The sequence below is a fragment of the Miscanthus floridulus genome, chromosome 16 (genome assembly GCF_019320115.1).
Source record: "Miscanthus floridulus cultivar M001 chromosome 16, ASM1932011v1, whole genome shotgun sequence".
In the NCBI taxonomy this organism is placed as follows: domain Eukaryota; kingdom Viridiplantae; phylum Streptophyta; class Magnoliopsida; order Poales; family Poaceae; genus Miscanthus; species Miscanthus floridulus.
Window position 1 is genome coordinate 23,087,338 of NC_089595.1, and position 15,290 is coordinate 23,102,627.

Consider the following 15,290-nt stretch of genomic DNA (forward strand, 5'->3'; position numbering starts at 1 on the left):
GAACTATCAGACACACTGATTGAATCTTTTTTGCACAACAACCGACAAACATGATGATTCTTAACAGAAGACATACCCGATAATTCTGCATGTCAAGTAACTGCCTTGCAAACTGAACCCGGAAGTAGGCTCAAAGGTGCCAACCATTATCAATACAGACAGCCGATATGAACAAATAGAACCAGAACTTTAATTTGAACCAGTTGTACGACTCAAGATATATACAAATAGCCACAACAGCTGAATATTGTAGCACTGCCTAGACTTAACCAAATGTAGAAGAGACAACGGTAGATGGTACAAATGTGCCTTGTACCTCAAACTGCCAACACTGTCAAAGAAGAATATCAGGAGCCATACTCACCCGGTTACAAATATGGCCACAATAAGACTACAACCCACATCGCAACTCTTATGCAAATCTTCTGAAGCAACCTCGAGAACAAAGGAAGCACCAACCATAGAGTTGACAAATCGGGATAAGTCTTATTTCCATTAAATTATTGAGATAGCAAAAGTTCAAGCTTGCCTGAGATACTTTTCATAACTTTCAAATAGATCAGATGCACTATCAAATTTTGTGTGTGACTTCAACACAAGGTACTTGCAAAAACTAGCTCACCAATTTATCATTTCCTTTCACCAAATCATCAACATACCAAAGAACACATATGCCTCACATGCGAACTTAATCAATATGACATTTAACTCAAATAACTCCAACAAATGACACCACTAGCAAGCAAGACAACAACCAATCAATTCATATGGTAAGAGGAATATCGAACCACAAACAAACACAAAGGTTTACACGTAAACTCCTTGCGGGGAAAACCACAAGCGACAACAAGCAAGTAATCCACTATGAAGATGAAGGTATATGAGATGGCAGCCAAAAAGGATGGGGGGCTCCAAAACCCCACCAAACTCACTCTCTAATGGTGGAATTGGCAGGTCAAAGCCTCACCCTTCAGATCTCATCTCTCCCTCCCTCTCGCTAATCCTCAAAAGGGAAGAACAAGCCATACAAGAGAAGCTCTGTGTTTGGGATGGGTTTCGCACATTACAAAGGGCCCCTCAAAGTTGCATAGTGTCACAAATGAGTCCCTCAATACCTAACCAAACATATAAGGAAACTTTTGCATAATGTATGCAATTGCCTAGAGTCAGCTTCCAAACTATAAATAGGTTATATAGATGGAGGTATCTTCACTCTCGGTCCAATACACATGAACCATTTGTGTAAATGGCATTATCACAATTAGTTCCACGAATCAACTGACTTTGATAACCACTTATATGTACAATGGATTCTAGCCTATGGACCATCACTGATAGTAGATTTGATTCAAATTTCTAGCTCTACTTTTCTAATCGCGTTCATAGTCCCCCCTACCCACACACACATTGCATCTATCGCACCCTTATATGTGTTTGACATGTATTTGATCCATAACTTAACATGAGCTATTCATATATGTATGTACGCAGATTTATGGGTTAATTCTGATCATTTTTAATAATGGTAGAGTTGGAAATTTAGATGAAGATTTGGGGCTTAATTTGTGTAATTTTTCATAATATGATGTGGGTTATATATATATATATATATATATATATATATATATATATATATATATATATATATATATATATATATATTACCCACATCATATTAAAAATGAATTAATCAATGCCAATTGTTTTCTTTGATGACTAAAGTGTCCTAAATTGATAGCGAGATGATATTGTTTTTATGGGAATTTCTAGTCTTTATTTCTTATCTCAATCACATGTTGCGAGGGTCAACATTGAGGCCACAAGTACCTTAGCTAGTTAAACTATGGGGGTGTTTGGGACTATTCTGCTCCAGTTTTGCAGCTCCGCTCCACCAACTCTACCGTGGAGCAGCTCCACCGTGGAGTTTGTAGAGTAGGTGGTACTGTTTGGCACACCACCTAACTCCAACTCCAGGAATGAGTTGTTTCCTTGCAAATGATCTATTATGCCCTTGATTAACGTTTGTTGTATGCTTTGATGTCTGTGGGGGCATATATATAAGTGAATATTTATTGCCAAATGAAATCTGATGTAAAATATATATAAGAAATTACACTTAATGGTATTAATCTCGAGAACACGGCCATCTTTGATGGATTAGTAATCCTCAAGATCAAATCAAATGCCTCTACTCCAACTCTAATCGAGTGATTCGTTGCCTCATTGTGAGTTGTGGCAGGTGACCGGGTTTGGAAACATGTTCTAGTGCTATGGGCTCCTGATTCCTGAGCCCTGCACCGCATTGGATGATCATGCTTGTTCTTAGTGTGGTTGTAACAGGGCAACCGAGGGGGCGGTGGAAGAGGAAGACAACTAGAGCCTGGATCTGGAGGTGACTTCGTTTTTGCCTAGCGTGCATGTGGAGCGGCGGCGGAGAAAAGAAATCACACATACCGGGAGGGGGAGTCGCACAGCTGAGAAAAAAGAACTGGTACAGATCATTAACGAGTGGCAAGGTGGGTAATTACCCCTTAACTCTATGTGGAAGTACAAAACTCAGAAAACTAGAGTACCCTTTGAGGTGCTACAGAAAAAAAAAACGTGGAGTTGGCCTCCAACTCCACCTTTTTCTTGGAGCGGAGTTCTTGGAGCTTAAGGTGTTTGACAACGCAGAGCTAGAGCGAAGATGCAAAAACTGGAGTGGAGCAGCTCCAAACACCTTCTATATACCTGCATTATGTCCTACAAGCTCTTTTAAGAGAAACCCTATCAGGCCGGCTTGTCTTCCAAAAAGATATTATTTTTTCTGTCATTTAGATAGAAAGAATCTAGGCTCAGCAAGTGAACTCAATTTAGCATCCCCAAAAGTTTGGATTGCTAGTTTGCTTTCAACTTGTGCTATTTTCTTCTTTCAGATATATTTTTCAAGTAAGATTGTACCACATCCCATATTCAATAGCTGGCTTAAAAATCCACTTACCTCATACTCCCTCTCGTCCCAAAAAGAAGTACGTTATGAGATGGGTTCAGGTAAAAAAAATTCAACTTTAACTGGGTTTATAGAAAATGCGTGCAACATTTATATCTCCAAATAATTTTATTATAAAGTATATTCAATGATATATCTAACGATACTAATTATGTATTATAAATATTAATATTTTTATATATAATTGGTCAAAGTTAAAAATATTAATTTCTCATGAAGCGAGAACGACTTCTATTTTGGGACACATGGAGTATTACCTTATATGAGTGCATTGAGTTATTTTCACATTAAATTCTTAATACCAAAACCCTTGCTCTTTAGGTTGGCATAACATTGGCCCACTTATTAATTAGTCTCTGTCTGGGTTTTTTTTCCCTATGCTCATCACTTTGCCAAAAGAATCTTGATCTACAGTACCCCTTTTTTTTTTATCCTACCTTCCATGGCAAGTGTACCAAGCAACAAGAGAGACGAAAGAGAAACCCAGGTCCACACAATAATTAATAATATGTATTACGTACGCGACGTGTGTGCTAACGACACTCTCTTCAGCCTGAGAGAATGACTAAAGAGTAGTTTACAGCCTGAGATCTACTTCCCCAAACAAATTTAAGTGATAGCTCGACTGGTTCTAGCAACTTGTCACTAGTAGAGAACAAACCTTTGATCATTGGCTAAAATGGACTCTAGTCCCAGCATTTTTTATGCCCGGGACTAGAGATACCTTTAGTTTTGGTTGGTGGCTCCAACCGAGCCACCAACCAGGACTAAAGGTCCCTCCCAACGGCTACTGTGCCAGACAGAGGTGGCAGGGACCTTTAGTCCCGGTTTGAGCCACCAACCGGGACTAAAGATAGACTTTTACTCCCGGTTGGTGGCTCCAACCGGGACTAAAGGTCCTTGCCACCTCTGTCTGGCGTAGTAGTCGTTGGGAGGGACCTTTAGTCCCGGTTGGAGCCACCAACCGGGACTAAAGCTCCCCCCTTTATATCCCGACTGTCTCATTCTTCCTCCCCGAGCCCGAGCTCAGCACATTTTGAAGCTCACTGCACTAGTGTTCTTGCTTCCTCCCTCCATTGTTCCTCCATCCATTCTTCGATTCCTCCGTCGATTTCTTCAATTCCTCCGTCGATTCTTCAGTTGTAAAGGTTACCAATCTCATACTCTCATTTTTCACTATTGTCTTATTTCATTTTGTTCACTATATATATATGGTTCTTTATTGTGGTTTTTTTCATTTGTAAGCAATTTGAGCTCAAAATCACTTCAAGCTTGCATATTTACATGAACGAAGGTTAAAGTAGCTAGTTGAACTTGCGGGCCGTGTTCATCTCGGCGAGCATGTTCTCTGCCAAGCGGTAATGGACGTCAAGGAGGAGCCTTGATTCTATGAGGGAGAGCGGCAATGGTCGTGGAAGACCGTGTTCCCTTCCTCGTAGAATCGGAGCTCTTCTGTGGCCAAGTACGGTGCCGTCCGGTGGAGAAATGCTCGCTGAGATGATCACGTAAGCAAGGTCAACTAGTACGGATGGTTATTTATTCACATGTCCCGATATTGTCGCAGTAGTCTGTCAATCACTATTCCCAAACGTAGTATATATATAAATATAAACGATAATCAATTGTTATGTGTATACACTCCCATTCTTCTGTTAATTTGTGAAAATATCATGTGAATTACTTACCTGCCGCAGTAAAAGACGAGAACACAATGACCATGGCCACGGCCATGAAAAATGCCAACGACACAACACTAGCAACTTTCTCGACAAGCAGAGTAGTGTTAAACGCTCTGGAAACCTTTAAACTTCAAGCTTGCATATTTACATGAAGGAAGGTTAAAGTAGCTATTAAAAACTAGTATTCACTGTTTATTTGTAGCATGCATAGCACACTTCATTGTTTAGAGATATAGAGAATTTTAGAGTTTTTTTAATTTTATTTGTTTATAAAATGAGAAATTTATAGTGTATTAAAAAATGAGTATAGAGAGTAGATGGCAACTGCTTCCTGGTCCTCGGCCTCTCATGGGTTTCCAAAGCGACTTAGGCTGGGCCTTCCACTCATTGCATGCGACAAGTGTTGTGATGAGACGAAGATTATGATGGAGTACCGAGTGAAGAAGGAGGGTCCCAACAAGGGTCGCATTTTCTACAAGTGTCCGGATCGCAATGTGAGTTATTTTATCGTATTTAATGACTATGGTTAGTTTATACCTATTTTCATGATGGTTGTGATTAAAGCTCTAATTTTCTATTTTAATTTCAGTGGGATGGCACTGGATGTTCAGGCTTCTACTGGGAGGAAGAGTATGTTGAACTCGTGCAAAAATATCTTGCACAACAGGCAGATATGGCGGCTAATGAGGCAGTGATCCAGCCGAAGAAGCCCAAAGATGTTGAACAAACGGGGGATCTGTCTGTTTTAGTTGGGATTGGTCACGAAATCCTTGTGCTGCTGAAGTACATTTTAGCTTTAGTATTTTTAGTGGGAGTTGAGATTGTCTACATTGTAGCGACGATTTCTTAAATTTATAGCTTTTGTGGTGGTATGCATGTTGTATAATTAACTAATTATGTTCTAGGTTTTAATATGGTATTTATGTCATGTAATGCAGATGAGTCAGCATTGGATGTACAATGCTGATCGTCGCTCCCAAGAGTTTATGGATGGCGTGCATTCTTTGTTACGTGCGGCCGAGGCAAACAAACGCGATGGTTTCATGTGCTGCCCATGTGCCGTATGTAAGAATATGGTGGAATATCCTTGCTCAAGGACTCTTCATTCACACTTGTTCAAGTCGGGTTTCATGCCAAACTATGTTTGTTGGACGAAGCACGGAGAAACCAGCGTTGTAATGGAAGAAGGTGAAGAAGAACAATGGGACGACAATGATATTATTCCCGATGGTGCGTGCTTCAATGATATTGCAATGGGAGAAGCTGAAGAAGAGGTAGCCGTAGAAGATAAGTCTGCTGATGATCTTTATCAGGTCATTTGTGACGCACAAAGAGAATATGAAAGTGAAAAGGAGAAGATCAAGTTCAAGCGGATGCTATAAGATCACAAGAAATTGCTGTACCCAACTTGTGATGCAGGACAGAAAAAATTGGGAACCACACTAGAATTGCTACAATGGAAGGCAAAGAATAGTGTATCTGACAAGGGATTTGGAGAGTTACTAAAAATCCAAAAGAAGATGCTTCCAAAGGACAATGAATTGCCCGCCACTACCTACGAAGCAAAATAAGTTGTCTGTCCTATGGGGCTATAAATCGAGAAGATACATGCATGTCCTAATGACTGCATCCTCTACCATGGCAAAGAGTACAAGAAATTGGATGCATGCCCGGTATGCCATGCATCACGGTATAAGATCAGGCGAGATGACCCTGGTGATATTGAGGGCAAACGTCCGCGGAAGAAAATCCCTGCCAAGGTTATGTGGTATACTCCTATAATACCACGCTTGAAACATCTGTTCAGAAACAAAGAACATGCAAAATTGTTGCGATGGCACAAAGCAGACTGTAAGGTAGACAATATATTGAGACACCTTGCTGATGGGTCCCAATGGAGAGCAATCGACAGAGAATTCTTGGAGTTTGCAAATGACGCAAGAAACTTAAGGTTTGCTTTAAGTACAGATGGTATCAATCCTTTTGGAGAGCAGAACAGTAGTCATAGCACTTGTCCTGTTACTCTAAGTATCTACAACCTTCCTCTTTGGTTATGCATGAAGCGGAAGTTCATTATGATGCCTGTGCTCATCCAAGGCCCGAAGCAACCTGGCAATGACATCGATGTGTACCTAAGACCACTTATTGATGAACTTCTCATTTTGTGGAATAAAGAAGGTGTACGTGTGTGGGATGAGTACAAACAGGAACACTTTGATCTACGAGCATTGTTGTTCGTAACAATCAATGATTGGCCTACTCTAAGTAATCTTTCAAGATAGTCAAACAAGGGATATAATGCATGCACACACTGCTTCAGTGATATTAGAGGTGTATTCTTGAAAAAATGTTGAAAGGTCGTGTACCTTGGCCATCGTCGATTTCTTCCAACAAATCACCCCATAAGAAAGAAAGGCAAGCATTTTAAAGGGAAGGCAGACCACCTGACCAAGCCTCACAACCGAACCGGTGAGGATGTACTTGATATGGTCAATGATGTGAAAGTCGTCTTTGGAAAAGGACATGGCAGCCAACTTGTTCCGAACGACGCTAACGGTCACGCACCCATGTGGAAGAAGAAGTCTATATTTTGGGAGCTACCCTATTGGCAAGTCCTAGAGGTCCGCAGCTCGATCGACGTGATGCACCTGACAAAGAATCTTTGTGTGAACCTGTTAGGCTTCATTGGTGTGTATGGAAAGCCTAAGGACACATTTGAAGCACGACATGACCTGTGTTGTTTGAGAGAAAGAGACAACCTGCATCTAGAGAAGACAGATGATGGACGCCATTACTTACGTCCTGCCAGCTACACTCTAAGCAAAGAGAAGGAAATCATATTTGAATGCTTAAACAACATCAAGGTACCATCTGGATTCTCCTCGAATATAAAGGGTATTATAAATGTGCCAAAGAAGAAATTTTGTAACTTAAAGTCCCATGACTGTCATGTTCTCATGACGCAATTACTTCCAGTTGCATTAAGAGGAATTCTACCTCCAAATGTATGTCTAGCCACCGTGAAGCTATGTGCATTCCTCAATGCAATTTCTCAGAAGGCAATTGATCCAACTGATCTAGCTAAACTACAGAATGATGTGGTTCAATGTCTCGCCAGCTTTGAGTTGGTGTTCCCTCCTTCCTTCTTTGATATCATGACACACCTCCTAGTTCACCTAGTCAAGGAGATTTTCATTCTTGGTCCTGTGTTCCTACATAACATGTTCCCCTTAGAGAGATTCATGGGAGTCCTGAAGAAATATGTTCACAACCGTGCTCGCCCAGAAGGAAGCATCGCCAAGGGCTATGGAACAGAAGAGGTCATTGATTTCTGTGTTGACTTTATTCCCGACCTTGACTCGATTGGTGTTCCTGAATCGAGACATGAGGGGAGACTAAGCGGAAAGGGGACACTAGGGAGGAAAATATATATTGGTACAGAGGATGATTATTTCAATAAAGCGTACTACACAGTTCTATAGAACTCCTCTTTGGTAGATCCGTATATTGAGACACACAAGGATCTCTTACGATCCAAGTTTCTAGGGAAGACTGAAGCTTGGATTACGCGTAAACACATGGAAACTTTTGGTGGTTGGTTGCGAAAAAAATGTCAAGGTGATGAGAGCATCCATGAGCAACTGTATTTATTGGCTATGCAACCATCATGGCATATCGTCACATACAAAGGGTACGAGATAAATGGGAACATATTCTACACAGTAGCCCAAGATAAAAGGAGTACCAACCAAAACAGTGGTGTCCGCATAGATGCCACTGACCCGAATGGGAATAAGCAGACATATTATGGCCGCATAGATGAAATATGGGAACTAGAATATGCACCTACTTTGAAGATCCCGTTGTTCAAGTGCCAATGGGTCAAGGTGACCGGAGGCGGGGTAACAGTAGACAACGAGTATGGAATGACAACAGTAGACCTTAGTAATATTGGGTACAAAGACAAACCATTCGTCCTTGCCAAGGATGTGAATCGGGTGTTCTATGTCAATGATATGTCTACCAAACCAAAAAGAGAGAAAAACGATAATGACTCAACCAAAGAGCCAAAGCGCCACATAGTTCTTTCAGGGAAAAGAGTCATCATGGGAATTGAGGACAAGTCGGACATATCAGAAGATTATGAAAAGGATGACCGAATTCCGCCCTTCAAAGTGAACATAGACCCTAGCATCTTGGTAAATGATGAGGACACTCTATGGTTACGACGCGATCATAACCAAGGGACATATATAAAGAAGAAGTTCACTGCTGTGCCCACTTGATGATATAGTGATTTAATGTAGTGTGTGTTTGAGATGTTATGTAATAATTGTGAATTCAGATGTTTATTATGTCGTGTTTCAAATTAAATCAATGTTTGATTCGGTGGGATTTCTCTCTCGAAAAGTTAAATTAGGATGTTGAGTGATGAAAAATTAAAATATTAACGTTAAAATGATATGAAAACAAATTTCCTGTCCAAAACCAATAGTTCTAATAATTTTAATTAAACACTAAATTTTGCATTAACGAAATAATAAATATTAGTTACATTATGTTTTATAATTATAACAAAAAATAAAAAAAGTTAGGTTATAGATTTTTCCTATGTGCAATAAAGAAAAAGAAAATCCATATTTTTAACAAAATAATTTTATGCCTTTTATTTAATTTACTATGTATTTAACAAGACTATTGCATTTCTATTAAAAAATTTTGCTCAAAATAGGCGGGAAACGAAACTGCAGCCCACCTTTACTCCCGGGCGGGAAGCCCACCCGGGAGTAAAGGTGGGCTGCAGTTTCATGGCCCGCCAAAAAAACCTTTGCTCCCAGTGCGTGTTACCAACCGGGAGTAAAGGTATACCTTTACTCCCGGTTGGTAACACGCACCGGGAGCAAAGGACCTTTACTCCCGGCTGGTGGCTGGCACCGGGAGTAAAGGACCTTTACTCCCGGCTGGTGGCTGGCACTGGGAGTAAATCTCCCTGGTATATAACCGCCAGTGCCTGGCGCAGATCGATCCCCTCCTCTTCTTCCTCGTCGAACACCGCCGCCCTTTCTCTCTTCTTCCTCGCGCTGCTGCCGATTCGTCTTTGCCTGTGCATCAGCCCGCCGCCGTGACACCAGAGCCCGCGCCTCGCCTTGTGCGGCCCTCCACCGCGCGCGCCCGTGCGGCCCTCCACTGCCGACGACCTTGCGCCGACGACCTCGTGCGGCCCTCCACCGCGCCCGCCCGAGGTGAGTTCTATCGGCTTTCTCTCTCCTGCTTCCCGATGTGGAACGCGATGTCTGATTTCAGCTGCTTCACCCGTCCGCCATACTCGCTCTGCACCCACGGTATGAGCGCCAGCATCCCGTGCAAAGGATGAGGAGGGTGCACCACCATGGCTGCGTAGCGGCAGCAACCAGCGGCTAGTGCCGCCCATACGCCTATCGGTCGCATGCCGCCAGTGCGCTTGCAGGCCACGGGCCGCCCCTATGCTTGCCGACACCCCTGTCCTCACGGAACGCACGCCGCTCGCTCGCCCTCGCCATCCCGATTTGCTGGCCGTGCGTAGGCCCTGTCCCTTCCCTCGCAAAGTGAGAGGACAATAATGCGGCCACGACGTCCTCAGTCTCCTTGGCCTCTTCCTCCTCACCTCTCCTACCGGCCGTTGCATCCGTTGTGCGTGTCAGCAAGTGGAAGGAGCGGCGGCTGCGGTAGGAGCATGAGAGGTGGTGGCTGCAGGCGTGGTATGAGCGTGAGCAGCGGCGGCGGCAGGAGCGCGGAAGCTGCATGTGCGGTGGTGAAGCATGTTGTCCTCGCGGTCGTGGCTATGGAGTTTCGTAATTTTTTTTATTTTTTTGCCGGTTTGCAATGATATATATTGACGTTTGTACTGTGTTTTGCAAAAAGAAAAAACATGTGGACATGCATGCATGATATATAATATACTCCTTTTGATCACAGCCCTGGCCTGACGCGTGGGCCACACCCTCTAGCGCATTGACTGCAGCCCCGGCTTGGGCCGCTCCGTGCCGACGACGCCCTCCACTGCACCGACACCGCCCTGGCCTGCCTCACGTCATCGTCGTCAGCACGCTGGCCCACCTCAAGTCATCGTCGTCAGCGCACCGGCCACCACACCGACACATATATATACGTCATTTGTATTCATATGCATGTATATATACGTTGCGGAGCACCATCGCCCTCGTTCACCCATGCATTTCTATGTATACGGCGGAGCACCGCCGCCCTCGTTCACCCATGTGTACAAACATATATACGGCGGAATGGAGCACCGCCACTCTCATCACACCGCCCTCTCTCGTGGCCTAGTCGATCAACATTCGTATTATCGTTATCGTTAACGCTAAACAATCACACTAGGGTGAATTGCGTCGGTGACTAGGGCGAACCACGTTGTTGATGTCATCGACGTGGTTCGCCCTAGTCACCCATGCAATTCGCCCTCGGCCGTTTATGTATAGCCCTAATTCGCCCTAGTACCGACGCAGTTCGCCCTAGTGTGGCGAATTGCGTTCGTGACCGAGGGGCAAGATTTAATAATGCATATTGTTCATAGATTTTACGCATGCAAGCAAAGATTTGACGTACTATATATTGGTTTTGTTTTTTGAAGCTAGATGGCCGACCCAAGAAACATGGATGAGGAGGAGTTGATGATGAATTTGATCAACACTGGCACTCAAGTTGCTGGCGATGATGGTGCTAAAAATAACGTGCAAGAGGATGCAGATGACGGGAGTCAGTACTTAGCTCTTGAACAAAATAAGCAACAACATATTGGCCAAGTATATATTTTTTATTATTAGCTATTTATATTATCATATGTCTTATGTGTGCTCATAACATTAAAAATAATGTTTATGTTTTGTAGCCCTCTGGATCGACATCAACAACTACAACGAAGAGTAAAAATGTTCGAGGTCCTAAAAAGCCATTGGAGGGCCGCTTCATCATCTCAGAGTTCAATGTGGATACAGATGAACCGGGGGGGGGGCAAATAAAACAAAATTCGTGCACCACTGTGGTTACCTTGTACGGGACCGGCTCCCGATCAGTACCCACAAATGGAAGAAGAAGACCAATGCTCCTCATATCAGTTTTGTCTCCGATCGTGACAAGACATTAATTTGGAGTGATGTCTTGGAACATTTCACGCTCCAAACAGATGGTTATGATGATATAATAGATGGTGATGAATTGAAGGAGCGAGTTAGGGATTGGGCAATGAAGAAGATGGCCACCCAGTTTCAGACTTGGAAGAAACACCTATACACGACGTATGTTAAGAAGAACATAGCACCAAATTTGACTGTCCCAGGCCCGATCTCAAAGCATAGGCCCTATTGGGATAAGTTTGTACAGTACAAGACGTTGGAAGAGGGTGTGAGTCAGGTGATAAAGAACCAACGTAATGTCCAACAGAAGACATACCACCATAACTTGGGATCAGGTGGCTACCCGACTGCCATTAAGAAGTGGAACAAAATGGAAGCAGACCTTCTTGCCAAGGGTATCACACTAGAATCACTTGAGTGGGGAGAGCGTGCAAAGAATTGGTTTTTTCGCTCATGGGGGAACATTGGACCAGGAGACAGGGAAGTGCGTTTATGGCGCAAGACTACAAGAAGCAGCAGAAAGATTGTTTTATGCTCAGAGAGCTACTGCTAGTGGTGCGTTCAGGCCCAACAAAGAGAAGGATGAACTGACATACGCCATCAGGACTATTGAACACGGTGGCCAAACTAGAGGCAAACGAAGTGTCTCGTGGGAGCATGGATTCCCTCAGGACAGACCTTCCTACAGAAGCCGCCAGAGAAAGAAGGAAGAAGCGGCATAGCGGCTCTAGAGGTTGGAGGAAGCGGTGCGTGAAGCACAGGAGCGGGAAAAAACCTTGAAGCAAGAATGCAGGAGGAAATCAGAAGGCAAGTGCAAATAGTAGTGAGTGCAAGCAAGCAGGCATTAGAGCCAGGAATCAACATTAGCCAATCTATTCAGTTGAAAAGCAGTTACGCTTCCACGAAGATACCAAATCAAGGGGACACATGACTGCACTTCCCTGTGGATGACGTCACTGAACCTTGTACATCGTGTGAGCTACACATTCCGAAGGGGAATTCCACAATCAAGGTGGCTATCGGTCTTGTTAATCCTATCGACCGAACCAAGACACCAAGGATTCATGGGAATATAATCCAAGAAGGATATGCTACCATCTCGGTAGATAAAGCTGAAAAGGTTTTAGTGATTTGGCTCTTGACATTCCTAGAGGTGATGGCGAGAAGACTCTAGGAGAAGCAGAGAAGACATTCATTCTATGGCGCAAGCGCTACATCATCATTCCCGGGATGTCGCCTCCACCTCCTCCTGAACTACATCACCATAGGTGCGGATGAAAACACTACATCATTAATTTATATTGGCTTAAATAATTAACAATCTGCTCATAATAATATGTCATTCCTTTTTTTGTAGCAGATCCTCCCCCAACCTAAATCCAATTGTTCAATCGCCAGATCATCATAGTGCTCTGTACGATGACAATGTGTTGGAAGGCAAGGCTGCATCCACACCATCTCCAAGGAGGTCTCCAACGCCGCAGCCGCCACCTCCAAGGAGGTCTCCAACGCCGCTGCCACCACCTCCAAGGAGGTCTCCAACGCCTCCCCCGCCCTCGCCTACCAAGAAGCCAAGTACTAGCAAGAGCCCAGCCCCGCAAACGAAGAACCAGTCCCCATCGGCAAAGAAAGCCACCGTGAAACCAAGGGCTAATCCCAAAATAATATCTGAAGAGAAGAAAGAAGTAACTGATGCATATAAAAAAGATATGTCCAGATTCTATGACAAACTTGAAAAGGATCAAGAAGCAAGGAGAAACCCGAAGAAACCGTACTTCTTCGTAGCTCCAGATATTCTTAGAAAAAAGGTGGCTTCTTACCAGCAACAACAGCGGGAATCTCGTAATCCGTCCAAATCAACGTTAACAGACTATGACCGCACTCTCACCAAGTCAATTGAGGCGGCACAGAAAAAGAAGCGGGCAGGGAAAGGAGTTGCACAACTCGGACAACAATCGCACCAATCAGTCCCCCCGCTAGTTGTTGGTAATAAATATGGTTCGAATTTAGGATTAATGCATCAGGCAAACATACCTCCGGATGTCGATTTGGATCACCTTGGTGAATTTATTGAAGAGACTGGTCTCGACCTTTACCAGATGTTTGGTGATGGAAACATTGAGAGTGCGACGGATGTTGATATTTGGAAGAAAAAATTTATACTAGGCCAGAGTCTATACAACCCTCAAGCCTTAGGTGATCTAGGGACGCAAATGTACCTGCTAAATAAGTGGTACATGCAGACGTCTATCGGTGGAGACTTCTGTGTTGGTGTCAGAATTAGAGACGAACATTGGTTCCGTGGCGATGATGTTATGTATGTTGACTTTGCAGAATTTCATCAACTATGCCACCTGACCTCTCTGGACAAAGTTATCATTAGGTGCTATTGCCTGTAAGTAATAATTCTTTCGATCTATTATTAAACTCATCATATGTGTGTATATGCATATAAATTATCCTAACAAGTACTATATATATGCAGATTTACAATGACAGCGCAGAAAGGAAGGCTGCAATGAAATTTATTTTGTTGATCCCCATATAGTATTCAAAGACCCAGTTACTCCAAAGCCTAATTGGAAGTCTGAGTCAGAGAGTAACCTCATGAACTTCTTAGTGAACCAACGCTACAAGAAGGATATACTCTTTCCCTACAACTTCAAGTGAGTGTTAATAATGTCGATCATCCTTAATGGCTCATATGTTGATTCTAGTTAATTAATGAGTGTTATGCGTTATATCCTATAAACACATGCAACAATCACTGGATATTGATGGACATCGATCTGGTGAAAAGTCACTTGATAATCTATGACTCGATGAGAAAACCACAACAAGACTACCAAGATATAATAGATATTATCCAGAGGTAATTTCGGTATCTCTAGCAACTATATATACACACAAACATGATGATTAACTATATCTGATGACGTGGCAAATTTTTTATTGGGCAGTGTTTGGAAAACCTTTATTGAGAAGCAACACATGGGAAAATACAAAGCGCCACTGAATGTAATCCCTTTGAAAGTAAGTCCCCTAAATCGCATCATCTTTATTAATTAAACATATAGCTTTCACCGGATCACCAGATTGGATGACAAATCTTTTTCTCGTAAAGTGGTGTCTGAGGCAGGAACAGAGGAACAACTACCGTGGTTACTATGTTTGCAAGTTTATCAAGAGGTCTCCCAAAGAACTCCTACAGAGAGACTCAAAGTACGTTAAAAATACACTATATATTCATTTAATTATTATTATTGATTGTGTTACTATGTCTTTATATATATATGTATGTACATATATTAATTTATTTTCCTTTAATTCAAACCTGTAGGCTCGATGGTTGGAGGAAAAGGTCATACGACAAGACCAAATCAAAGCAATTCAAGAGTCTATAGCCGGATTTTTTAATGACCAGGTCATCGATTCCAAGGGCGAGTTCTACTTCGACCCAACATTGCCATGGAAGCCAAGCTAGAGGAT